General features: G+C 41.4%; 1 protein-coding gene across 2 annotated transcripts in view; it reads right to left on the bottom strand.

Annotated features, from left to right (window-relative positions):
• Positions 1 to 13,992, bottom strand: part of LOC136857166 (CYFIP-related Rac1 interactor B) — a 263,971-nt gene that overhangs the window by 84,786 nt on the left and 165,193 nt on the right. The window contains exon 1 of one of the 2 annotated variants that reach the window (XM_067135597.2): positions 78 to 205. The exons of the other annotated variant lie outside the window; for it this stretch is intronic. The gene's annotated coding sequence lies outside the window, so the exon portion shown is untranslated. Of the gene's footprint in view, positions 1 to 77; positions 206 to 13,992 lie in introns of those variants that run through there. 2 annotated transcript variants of the gene reach the window in all.

Genomic DNA, 13,992 nt, shown 5'->3' on the forward strand with positions numbered 1-13,992 from the left:
GTAATACTACGTGCGCTTTTTCATGTTATTCATCCCCAAAATTAAAACTATAAATCTAATATTCCTCAAGAACTTACCACATCATAAAATTCTGCACGCGCATCTCTGATATTTGAAATGCGCTCACTGCAGTATTAGACACTGTGTACCATAATGTTAACCAGCCAAGTGTAAGAACACACGCACCCATTCATTAAAAATAGTCTTCTTTTAAATTAAAAACTTTTCGATGGTGATAATGAAAGGACGACATCTCTTCTGTCAAATGCGCCAGAAGCACAATATTTGTTTTGATGCAGTGCTGCTACCTATACATCGGTATATTCACCAATTACTACAAATCCACCGTCGAGACGGCGGTATACAAATCATTTTAAAAAACGCATGCAGGTCAAGTCAAGAATAGAGTACCGCAGGTGCGGAGCATTTGACACAATGCGGTGGTCTGAGGGTAGGCGCCGGTAAATACAATGATTACATGTTTACATCTGGTGTCAAGCTTGCATGGCGAATGGTAAGAAGAAGCGCGCACGTATTCATATGGTGGAATTCGAAATCTATTGAATGAAAGGTTAGCTCCTTAGCTCTAAACTTTATACGTACGGTGAATATCGTTATCATTTATTTATTCATACACTCAAGAGGCGTCTACGAGCCAAGTTTCATGCAAAAGAGGCAGTACAACTTAATTAAGAGCACAGGAGAAAGTACATAGGCCTAGTAAAAATAAATAGTACACTCAGTTTTTACAAGTAGTAGGGAATCATAATATTTATAAAATTATTATTGTATTGTAAAATAACACTTATTGACTTAATTAAATTAAATCTACAGCCTGTTTCCAGCCATTCGACCGGGTCAGGAACGGAATGAATGAAGCCCCCATCCAGCGGCGAGGGTAGGAACTGTGCCGACGGCGGCGGTCGAAGCATGTCACACTCCTCTGGGGCAATGATTAATGACTGACAGATGAAATGAAACGATATTGGAAAGTGGTGCTGGAATGAAAGATGCCCGAGAAATCCGGAGTATCCCGAGGAAAACCTAACCCGCCTCCGCTTTGTCCAGCACAAATCTCACATGAAGTGACCGGGATTTGAACACGGAACCCAGCGGTGAGAGGCAGGCGCGCTGGCACTTGAGCCACGGGGACTCTACTAATTGACTTAATATTAAATGTAAGAGATATAAGTAAAACTATGAGAAACCTGTTCATGAGCACACCGTCCAGCTCCGTGGCTATTTGTTTAGCATACTGGCCTTTGGTCCGGGAGGTCCCGGGTTCGATTCCAGCCAGGGTCGGGGATTTTAAACTTAATTGGTCAATTCCGATGGCTCGGCTGCTGTGTGTATGCGTGTTGTTTTAAGCATTAGAAATTATTCTAGGTAGGACCCCATCCTCACAGACGCGCAGGTCACTTATACGGCATCAACTCGGAGGACCTGCACCAGGCTCTCCGGAGGCCGCACTCACATCATAAAATGCATAGTAACTGCTTTCTAAGATCTCATGTAGCAATAGCAATGCATGCAATTAAGTACCACACCTCAGGTTCAGGTATTCTATAAAATCCAGTGTTTTAACCTTTTGCTGAGTAGCCTAATTTTAAGTTGGGTATTTTTTTAAGACTTGAGAATAATGAATTGTACAGTGTAAAAATATGGTGACTTGAATTTTTAATACCGTACCGTAAAGAATGATTTAGCATGATATGAGTATGATGTTTTATCTGGTGTTGTAACTGTGGATGGAATTGCTTAAGATGAATTGAAAGCTGTGGTGTGAAAACCCTCTAACAAATTCGAATGTACGGTATTAATACTGATTAAAGCCTCAATCAAAACTGGAACAGGTAAAATGTTTGAAACCTGAAATAGAAAAAAATGAAGGTGTGCAAATCGGCAGGCCAAATAATGAGCGGACAGCCCTCTTTTGAAAAAGATCTAAAGGATTAATTAGGCCCATTAGAACAATTTTCCGAAATAGGTAACTTGAATGTTAAGTATAAATGTTTAAATTCCATAGTAAATATATTTAAGATCCCGTGTGACAATAACTTATTTTTTTTAAAATGAAATGGCGTATGGCTTTTAGTGCCGGAAGTGTCCGAGGACATGTTCGGCTCGCCAGGTGCACGTCTTTTGATTCGACTCCCGTAGGCGACCTGCGCGTCGTGATGGGGATGAAATGATGATGAAGATGACACACACACCCAGCCCCAGTGCCAGCGAAATTAACCAATGATGGTTACAATTCCCGACCCTGCCGGAAATCGAACCCAGGACCTCTGTGACCAAAGGCCAGCACGCTAACCATTTAGCTATGGAGCCGGACAATATCGTATTTAATCTATATATCACACCTGTTATTAGGGAAACTTATTTGGATAAAAGGTCAACATGATCCTTCCATTATAATTGTTCGTTCAGCATTAACTCAACGTGTTTTATAGACCTAACTCTCTGAATTAATTTATTATTTATATGTACATTTGGAATGTCAAGTAAAATAGTTAATTTTCTGTGAAAAAGAAAATATGCTGTGTTATTGGCATTAATAGAGAGCATGTTACGGCATAACCATAATTGTACAACATTAATATTTTGTTTCATTTGTGTTACGGTATTAAATCTAACATAGTATCTCCTGAATAGAATATGCTTGTATCATCAGCAAAGAGAGTAAGAGATCTATGTAAAGGGCATTGTTAGTATCATTAATATATAAATTTAAACAAGTAGGGGGCCGAGTACTGCCTCTTGAGGAATACCACACTGAGTAGAACCAACAGTACAATATTTACCATTAACAACAATATACTGAGTTCTGTCCTTTAGGTAGTTATCAAACCAATTCCGAGGCAAGCATCTTAATTTCTAAAGTATTCAATTTACGTAACAATAAACTGTGGTCCACAGTACGGTATCAAAGGCTTTTTTTGAGGTCTAGAAATAATCCAATGACAAATTTGTTTTATCTAGAGCACTTTATGTCTGTGACGACATCAATAACCAGGTTTAAAGTTCTGTAACTTTCTCTCAAGCCGTTCTGATGAGTGATGACTATAGAGAATATTTGTTTAGATTTTAAAAGCTTTCTAGTATTTTTGACAAGTGAGAGTGAGACAACGGAATCCATTCTAAAGACTGGCTGTGCAGTATCATCATCATCATCATCATCTGTTTACCCTCCAGGTTCGGTTTTTCCCTCGGACTCAGCGAGGGATCCCACCTCTACCGCCTCAAGGGCAGTGTCCCGGACTCTTGGTCGGGGGATACAACTGGGGAGAATGATCAGTACCTCGCCCAGGCGGCCTCACCTGCTATGCTGAACAGGGGCCTTGTGGAGGGATGGGAAGATTGGAAGGGATAGGCAAGGAAGAGGGAAGGGAAGTTAGGTACCATCCCGGCATTCGCCTGGAGGAGAAGTGGGAAACCACTTCCAGGATGGCTGAGGTGGGAATCGAACCCACCTCTACTTAGTTGACCTCCCGAGGCTGAGTGGACCCCGTTCCAGCCCTCGTACCACTTTTCAAATTTCGTGGCAGAGCCGGGAATCGAACCCGAACCTCCGGGGGTGGCAGCTAATCACGCTAACCACTACACCACAGAGGCGGACGCTGTGCAGTAATATTTATTTCTGGCAGAGAACGGGGACTAACTCGTCGCTTTACAACAGTTAATGCCTTTACAGTTTACATTTTTAGGTCTCTAACTAGCTGTCAATGGAGTGTTTTGTATTAAGGAGTGCTGAACATCCGTGTGATAGGTGTAGATGTAGAGGGTAGTGTAATTTACCCTTTAGCAATTTGAAGTAGTTTAGATTGATCTCCATTAGAGTACACAGTAATGAATTTGTAGTATCGATGTTTTCTATGAGTCATGGTGTCGGGTAGTAGGTTTTAGATCCCAAACCACTGGACATTAAGGCAGCATCTATGGAGGTAGATTAATCAAATTTGGAAACAGAGGAGGTGTCTTTAGAGAACATGCATTTAACCCTCAGGATTAAAGGCAGGGTAATAGATCAGGAAGTAACTCTCAGTCAAAACAAGAAGATAAACCCAAACCGAAAGAGATTAGCGTAACTAACTTACAGTATATACCAGAGGACACCTAGGACCCTATATTACCTTTGTCGAATCAGTCCGCGAAAATGGACAAGTGGGGATCCTACAGCCAATGGCATTGTGAAGAATATTCTATGAACAAATCATCCCAGAAATTAAATACATTATAAAGGGTAGGAACACGGTAGAAATAATATTTAAATCGGGTGAAACTGCAAACTCCTTTTTAACACTCCACCTTCTTCGAGAAAAAAGTCGAGTGTACATAGAGTTGGAATAATACGAGGAGTGGATGTAGAGCTCTCAGGAGACGAAATATATAGAGTCACCATGTTCAGTGATGGGCATTCAAACAATGAAGAGGAGAAATACCGCTGAGAGAAAAGTACGGTACGTTCCCACAGGAACAATTAAAACCACCAGTGAGACGCAAATACTACTGAAATGTGTACCCAAGCTTTTATTTTTGAGCCTACATGGTGCAAGAATTGTCGAACTTATGGACACACACTATGAAAAATTGTAGGTCTAGGGAACTCTCCTTGAACCACGATACCAGTATGTTTAAAAGTTGGTAAGTCGTGACTTCACAAAGCTTCAATACTTCAAATGTGTACATTGTGCGTAAAACCATCCCATAGAGACTGTTCTGTGTGCGGACGCCAAAAGCAAGTAGCAAATAAAAAGAATCATTAGCGTAGAATATAAATAATATAGAGAAGTAAAGCGAAAAGGAGTACATTCCGTTGTTAATTCCTCAGCAATTCCCTAGCCTTCCTAATCGAAATCAAACTTCACCAATATTAGACCAATCGAGAAAGCGTAAGTTTACAATGATTATTCAGAGTCATCCACGTCCCATACAGCGACCAGCTAATGAAAAAGTAGAGTATGATAACATCTTGAAAAACCCTCAAATAAAGAGAGAGTCTCGGACAAGTGAACGGAATGACATCATAAGAAGGCAATCCCGTATCTCTTCCCAAGAGTCGAAATATCGAATAAAATAACGTAAAGGAACTGTCCATAACAATTGCCTTTTTATTGAACCAAATTGAGTCAAATGCACAATAGCGGAAAACAGTTAAAGTCATAGAAGAATAAGTTCTAACATTGCTAGATTCAGGAAATGCGTATATGGTACTTCAGTGGAATAGTAGGAGCATACTGAACAAGACTTATGAATTAATAACGTTTACTGAAGAAGTGTCACTACAAATTTTTATAAGTGAAATATGGCTCCCAAATAATTTTAACCTTCGAATACAAAACTATCAATCAGACATGACGGAATTAAATTCGCAGTGGCTATAATGGTACAAAATCCACCCTTTTCTCCTAAGATTTCTAGAGGTGTCTTGCCTCCACAGTAACTTTTTCCAGATAGTAAGTCAGATTTATCAAGTTTAGTTGAGAACTATCCTGGAACATCACACATACATTCATAATATCGGTCACTTTGGGCATTTTCTTTTTTTCACCCCCTTTTCACCCTCATGCCATATCAACGACCTCGAAAACTATTGATTCGTCACTAATATAGGTCGTTTTCGATACTTTTTACAGGTCACCCCCTTCCCCACGGGGGCTAGGCAAGGGCAACAAGTGACCCTGGTGCTAGGGGCGTTGTTTCTTTTTTCAGATAGTAAGTGATATGTGCACCAAGTTTCGTAGAGAGCTATACTCGAACTTCCACACATGCATCCGTAATCTCGGTTATTATGGACATTTTTTCAACCCTACTAACCCCCATTCCCAATCGGGCTAAACTTTTACTTAAACGGCATCCAGAGTGTCATAGTTCATCTCAGCGACCCCGAAACCTATGGATTCGACATTAATATCGATCGTTTTTAAATTTTTAAAAAATATTTCATACCCTACCCTTGGGATTCTAGAAGTGTCGTGCCTCACAGTATTACTTTCCAGATAGTAAGTCATATTTGTACAAATATTAGTACGAATATTTATTATATATTTAGCTTATTGTGTAATTTTCCATAAGCTAAATATTTGTACCAAGTTTAGTTGAGACTATGCTGGAACATACACAAATTATATCCGTTATATCCATAATCTCTGTCATTTTGGACATTTCTTTTTCACCCCTCCCCACGGTCAATACCGATGGGGGCTGAACGTGGACGTAAACAACATCCGTACTGTCACTATTCATCTCACCGACCACGAAAACTATAGACTGTACATTAATATTTGTCGTTTTCTATTTTTATATTTCACCCCTTTTTCCTGTTATTTTTATATTTCACCCCCTTCCCACCCCCACCACTAGAGGGGCTAGGGGTATCTTACCACGACAGTATTTTTTCCCCACGTAAATCACACTCTTTGCTGTGCGTGAAATCGCGACGTATAAATGTTATAACGTTTATTATTATTATTATTATTATTATTATTATTATTATTATTATTATTATTATTATTATTATTATTATTATTATCAATCATGTTCATAAAAACCAGAACACCTTGAAGGACTAGAGATAGGAAGTTTCATATTTACAGGACATGTGCATTAGTATGTTCCGAAGAAATGATTAGCATTTGAACCATGTCGGCCCTCAGGTTCAAGGTCCACATCGATATAACGGCGCACCACCACCGACTGGTAAAATGTGCCTGCAGCTCTCGTTGTCGCTATAAACCGAAGGTAATGGATCAGTGTAACTTGAGCAGACGTGCAGGATGCCTCGCAGACGTATGCGAGAACCGTACCGTCAAATGAGTGGGTTCGAAAAGGGGCGCATTATTGACGTGAGAGAATGTGATGCATCTATCCGGGAAATTGCTGCTCGTGTGGGACGAAGTATGTCGGTAGTGCAACGGGTGTGTACAGAATGGTTCACAGAAGGCCGTAGAACACGATGAGACGGGGTCTAGTCGCACCACCCTGACCACCCCCTGAGAAGATCGACACCTCATCCGAATGGCATTGCAGGACAGATCTGCGTCCTCCCCGGCTCTGGCGCAGCAGTGGAACGGTGTAACATATCGTACACTATCAGGAGTGACAGTTCGATGGCGTTTATTACGGTCTGGGTTACCGGAGCGTCGTCCTCTTTTCCGTATACCTTTGACTAATGTGCATAAACATGCTAGACTGCAATGGTGTATGGAACGACGTTACTGCGGACAGGATTGGCAGCACATAGTGTTTTCGGACGAACCCAGGTTCTGTTTGTTTGAAAATGATAGCAGCATTTTGGTTCGCCGCAGACAGGACGAGACATCACATTGACTGCATTCGCACAATACATACAGCGCCAACTCAAGGCCTTATGGTGTGGGGTGCTATTGGGTACAACCACAAATCGCAGTTGGTGCGTGTCCAGGGAACTGTGACCAGTTTGACCTACGTGAATGACATCCTGCGACCCGTAGCCATACTATTTCTGCACGACTCCCCAGACGCCATATTTCAGCAAGACAATGCGCGACCACATGTTGCTGCATGAACACGCGCCTTCTTGTTGTCACAGGATGTCAGACTGTTGCCCTGGCCCACCCGATCACCGGACTTGTCGCCAATCGAAAGTGTGGGGGATATGGTGAAACGACGGGTGTGGGCTGTGACCCAATGCCAACAACTAAAGATGAACTGTGGAACCAGGTGAATGCAGCATGGATGGCTATAACCCAGGACGCCATTCGCACCCTATACGCGTCGATGCCATCACGTATGGAACAAGTTATCAGTGTTCATGGAGGACCTAGTGCCTATTAGGCAACAGGACACATACTGAATCTAGGTGACTGAAATGCTAATCGTTTCTGCAGAACATACTAATGAACATGTCCTGTGAATATGAACTTCCTATCTCTAGTCTTTCAAGGTGTTCTGTTTTTAATGATCATTATCATTAATGTATTATTATTATTATTATTATTATTATTATTATTATTATTATTATTATTATTATTATTCATTTAACAACTTTATAGTTGTAAATATAGCTGGTATTTCGATACATTACGTATAATAAGTAGAACTGAACCATAATTTACATGTATGTATGTTCAGTCCGTCAGCGATGCCCCTGGTGGGATCCTCAACAGCTCTGCCATCAGCTGTCATAGATGGTCTAGGCATCACTGAAGAGGCGTACTAGGAAAATGAGGAGTGAGATAGTTTCCCGTTGCTTTCCTCACCGAGCCAGAGTTGCTCTTACATGTCAGTCTGCCAAGCCAACTGAAATGCATACACCAACCGACCCTATGAGCAACATTTTTACACCATTCATAGCAGGGACTGGCTGCATAAGGATTGGCATTACTAGCATTGCTCACACCTCAGTCACTTTCATATTATCAAAGCCAAGGATAAGACAGAGACAGATCTATGAAAGTAGCAAAATTGCTCTAGCCTATACCAGAAGACACAGTGCACTGTAAACACTAGGTCCTGCCAGCAAGGGCGCATAATTTACATAAATATACAATATACGTCTTCTTTATTATCTTCGCTATATGCCTATGTAGGTTGCAGCAAATACAGTAGAGACAATACGCGACACTCAGCGAGATATCGAGGGACAGCTATTAGAGCACTCTCCAGCGGATTGACCTGAAATGAAATGGCGTATGGTTTTTAGTGCCGGGAGTGCCCGAGGACAAGTTCGGCTCGCCAGATGCAAGTCTTTTGATTTGACTCCCGTAGGCGACCTACACGTCGTGATGAGGATGAAATGATGATGAAGACGACACATACACCCAGCCCCCGTGCCAGCGAAATTAACCAATTAAGGTTAAAATTCCCGACCCAGCCTGGAATCGAACACGAGACCCCTGTGACCAAAGGCCAGCATGCTAACCATTTAGCCATGGAGCCGGACAGCGGATTGACCTGAGAACTACTGATTCTGTCATAAGAGCAAGTGTATTTGTGTGTGAAGTTTTTAGTGTTATTTATGCGTTTTCAGTGAGTTTACATAATTAAAGAGTAGCGTGTGTCATACCTTGATATCTCCTCTCAACATGAGGGGAAAGGTATGTGCTGTGTTTGGCTGCAGTAACTATGAAGTAGAGAAGAATGCGCGGTCTTTCTTCCGTGTCCCTCGTGACAAGAAATGTAAAATGTAAGTAATATTGTGTTTGCATATATATTCTTCCAGTGACAAAGAGATTTTTATAGTACTTCATAATCTTCTAACCTGCTCGACCCATATTTTAACTGGCTTAAAATATAATACGCATATTTTATTGTATAGTGCAGCAGTTAACCTTCAATACCAATGTGTTGTTGTAGGTGTGATCTGTGGGTTTGATTTAATTCAGGAAAATACACTGACTGACAGAGCAAATGCAACACCAAGAAGGAGTGGTCAGAACTTTATGCCAATTGCAGGGTAGACTGACGTCACTGAGGTATGCTCATGATGTGAAATGCGCTGCTGTGCTGCGCACGTAGCGAACGATAAATGGGACACGGCGTTGGCGAATGGCCCACTTCGTACCGTGATTTCTCAGCCGACAGTCATTGTAGAACGTGTTGTCGTGTGCCACAGGACACGTGTATAGCTAAGAATGCCAGGCCGCCGTCAACGGAGGCATTTCCAGCAGACAGACGACTTTACGAGGGGTATGGTGATCGGGCTGAGAAGGGCAGGTTGGTCGCTTCGTCAAATCGCAGCCGATACCCATAGGGATGTGTCCACGGTGCAGCGCCTGTGGCGAAGATGGTTGGCGCAGGCACATGTGGCACGTGCGAGGGGTCCAGGCGCATCCCGAGTGACGTCAGCACGCGAGGATCGGCGCATCCGCCGCCAAGCGGTGGCAGCCCCGCACGCCACGTCAACCGCCATTCTTCAGCATGTGCAAGACACCCTGGCTGTTCCAATATCGACCAGAACAATTTCCCGTCGATTGGTTGAAGGAGGCCTGCACTCCCGGCGTCTGCTCAGAAGACTACCATTGACTCCACAGCATAGACGTGCACGCCTGGCATGGTGCCGGGCTAGAGCGACTTGGATGAGGGAATGGCGGAACGTCGTGTTCTCCGATGAGTCACGCTTCTGTTCTGTCAGTGATAGTCACCGCAGACGAGTGTGGCGTCGGCGTGGAGAAAGGTCAAATCCGGCAGTAACTGTGGAGCGCCCTACCGCTAGACAACGCGGCATCATGGTTTGGGGCGCTATTGCGTATGATTCCACGTCACCTCTAGTGCGTATTCAAGGCACGTTAAATGCCCACCGCTACGTGCAGCATGTGCTGCGGCCGGTGGCACTCCCGTACCTTCAGGGGCTGCCCAATGCTCTGTTTCAGCAGGATAATGCCCGCCCACACACTGCTCGCATCTCCCAACAGGCCCTTACGAGGTGTACAGATGCTTCCGTGGCCAGCGTACTCTCCGGATCTCTCACCAATCGAACACGTGTGGGATCTCATTGGACGCCGTTTGCAAACTCTGCCCCAGCCTCGTACGGACGACCAACTGTGGCAAATGGTTGACAGAGAATGGAGAACCATCCCTCAGGACACCATCCACACTCTTATTGACTCTGTACCTCGACGTGTTTCTGCGTGTATCGCCGCTCGCGGTGGTCCTACATCCTACTGAGTCGATGCCGTGCGCATTGTGTAACCTGCATATCGGTTTGAAATAAACATCAATTATTCGTCCGGGCCGTCTCTGCCTTTTCCCCAACTTTCATCCCTTTCGAATCACTCCTTCTTGGTGTTACATTTGCTTTGTCAGTCAGTGTACATAAGCATATGAGTCTGGCTAGTTGTGTTCCAAGTTACCCCATTTGGAATGCCGTAATGCGTGGTCAAGCACTGAAGAAAATATGGGTAATTTAAGAAATGTACATATTTTGTTGAAACAATATGATGATGCAAATTTGCTTTACCCCAATGTAATGGCATTATGGCAAATATTGCTTATAGGGAAAGTTTAAATGTTTTGAGGCTAAATTTATAGATTTATAGATTTTCTTTCTGTTAGTAGGCTCAAGTTAAAAGGAAAATTGTCCACCTCTTAAATGTAAATTCATTGCATCATGTGCGTAAGGAATGTGTCGATATCTTTGTTGACAAGTGTTTTAATATGACGATACAATGCTTTTAAATGAGAAAAAAGAAAAATCTAGCCGTGAACGTTCAGGCAGGAATTCTAAAGCTAAAAAGTAATGCATAAATGAAAGATCAAGCCCTTTCACAGCAGTCCAATTCACATCTTGATTATATGTTTAATTTCAGTCTTTAAATAATAACCTGTTAAATAATTCTCCATTCATTTATCCAGAAAGTCTTTAGCAACTTTGAAGTTAATATCTTACTAACACTTTCTTTCTAGACGTAATTTATTTATCCATTTCCGTATACACATTTCCATTGATATTTGAATTTAGCGCGAATTTTCAGGTCAAGCCACTAGGAGCACCACTTGCGACTTGTCTCCCATTTTAACAAGGCTAAATTCGGAAGTGTCGCATATTGTCTCTGCTGTGTTTGGTTACAGCCTCATCCATTTATGGTCCGTATTGAGAATTCAGGAATATTCTGATCATATTGCAGGCCTTTAAATATGCAGCCTTTTGTGCCACATTATGAGTGTAAATGGGGATCTTCAGTATATGTAAGTTTTCTGGAAATGATTTTTGTGTAAGACCAGTGGAAGAGAGGAGAAAAGGAAGAATAAATCGCTTTGTCTTGTTTCCAGATTCTTGCTACGTTCACAGCCAGAGGAGAATATTTGTCAATCTTCTCCCTGTCTCAGGTCTATTGTGCGGAGTTGTTTTTATCTGTTTGTATCATGCGATCCTAGTAGAGTTTAAAACTGTCATTTTTCAGTACACTTTGTGCAGAGTATTCATAGTAGGATACCCTATTGTGGATCAAGGATCGCATCAGGGCAATTTCTTAGTGTATAACTTTGGCTAATGTGATAGTACATATATCACACGCCCGAATTATATGTAGAAGGTAGAGATATTATTGTCAGTATTCGATTATTATTATTATTATTATTATTATTATTATTATTATTATTATTATCAGTATTTCATTTGTATATTTTGCCATTTATATTGGTAAGCTGGAAGATATCCACATATGTAGGTATGAGTAATTTGTTTTGCACGAGTGGGAAAACATTGCTGTAATAACTCTGGTAATTTGAATGAGTCATATGGCTACCCCAGTGTCTGTTGTGATATACTTGTGTCAGGAAATTCCATTAGTCATGTATATATCCCAGCCTGATGAGATGAGCTTGTTGTTGTACCAGGGAAATTTGATGATTCATGTAAAACTCCCGAGTGTTTGTTTATAACTTGGGAGAAAGAAGAGGTTCACTCATGATTGGCTGGCAAGCACCAATCCAGACGTATCATCTGAGAGGAGGGGGATATTGATGTCTATAAAGGTTGATGATACGGCGGCAACCGGGAACATTGTAAGGGTGATTGTGAGAGTGATTGTAAAGGAACGAGAAGGAAGACAACTACTACAACTAAAAGCAGTAACACTGTATGAAGGAACGACAACTGACGCACTGTACGGGAAGGAAGTGGTGCTGATACACGGTACTGGAGTGACACGGTAGCAATGGACTGGACTTAAAACGTTCGTGGAGCGTAGTCTTGTTATGTTCGTGGAAAGTGGCTGATTGTGGAGAGTGCTTGCGCATTAAGTATTGTAGCACTTGTGGCGGCCTAGCATTATATGTTGGTGAAAGCTATCTCAGACTTTCCATAAATTTATGTTGAGGATCGACAGACGTGTGTATATATCTTTACAACAAGTGTTAAAATATGTGAACACAGTAGTACAAGGTACAGTATCTGTGTGATGTGATAACTGCCGATTATGAGATTCGGTAAGTCGAATTGATATAGAGACAGTGAAGGGTATTTATCTTCATACATGTACATTGTTCATCGGACTATTTACAAATGGTAGCTTAGTTCCCGCTTTCGTTTTCCCACGATTTTCATTATTATTATTATTGTTGTTGTTGTTGTAAATATGGAGTCTTCCAGCAATATTTTATGTGTGTGTTATATGTATAATGTTGTATGTTGATGAGGTGCTCATGCACGGAATTTGTTAAGAATAGAGTTAGCTATTTTAGAATCAGTGTTATTGATGAACCTAGGTGCAGTTCCTACCTAATTAGTCGTTTTCAGGAGGTTAGGTAAGGCCTGCAGCAGATGTACCAGTACGCAGCATTATGTACACGCCCTGGGATATACAGTTTATCATGCTCTTATCTAAATTCGAGGGATCCATTCTGGTGAACTCTGGCGCCCATACTACGGACATTTTGGTTAATTATGCTTATTAATTTTATTAAGTTTTTGAGTAATTTTATTTTTATATTTTTATTCATGATTTTATTTATTTATTTATTATTATCATCAAAAAGTTACAATTGGCGCCCAACGTGGGGCTGAATGATTGGTACATCTGTTAGGCTTATAAGCGTAGGTGCACTTGTCAGGTGTGGTTGGAATTCTGCAAACTATGTCAGTGAAGTGTTTTGTATGTATGTTGGAGTATGAAGAAATGTTGTAGCGAGTCCAGTATTATAAAATTGAGAAGTAGAGAGGTTGTTAAAGTTGTGGGTACTATGAATCAGGATAAGAGAAATCAAAAGAATTCCACCACATCGAGTTTATCTAATTTAAGTGAGAATAGCGAAATGGCTGATAGTAGGAAAGATCAATCGGTAACGATAAGTGAGGAACCGAGTAACCCGTCTCAAACTCAGAATGTAGGGGATCAAGGGGCGACCTTAACTCTTAGTATGCTTAAATCACTATTTAATCAGTTCAGTAAAGAGTTGAAGGGTGAATTTAACAGTAAGAGTGATGTATTGTCCAGTAAAATCGATAATAATAATAATGTTGAATTGTCCAGTAAAATCGATAATAATAATGTTGAATTGTCGAGTAAAATC

This window comes from Anabrus simplex, chromosome 1 (genome assembly GCF_040414725.1).
Source record: "Anabrus simplex isolate iqAnaSimp1 chromosome 1, ASM4041472v1, whole genome shotgun sequence".
NCBI lineage: Eukaryota > Metazoa > Arthropoda > Insecta > Orthoptera > Tettigoniidae > Anabrus > Anabrus simplex.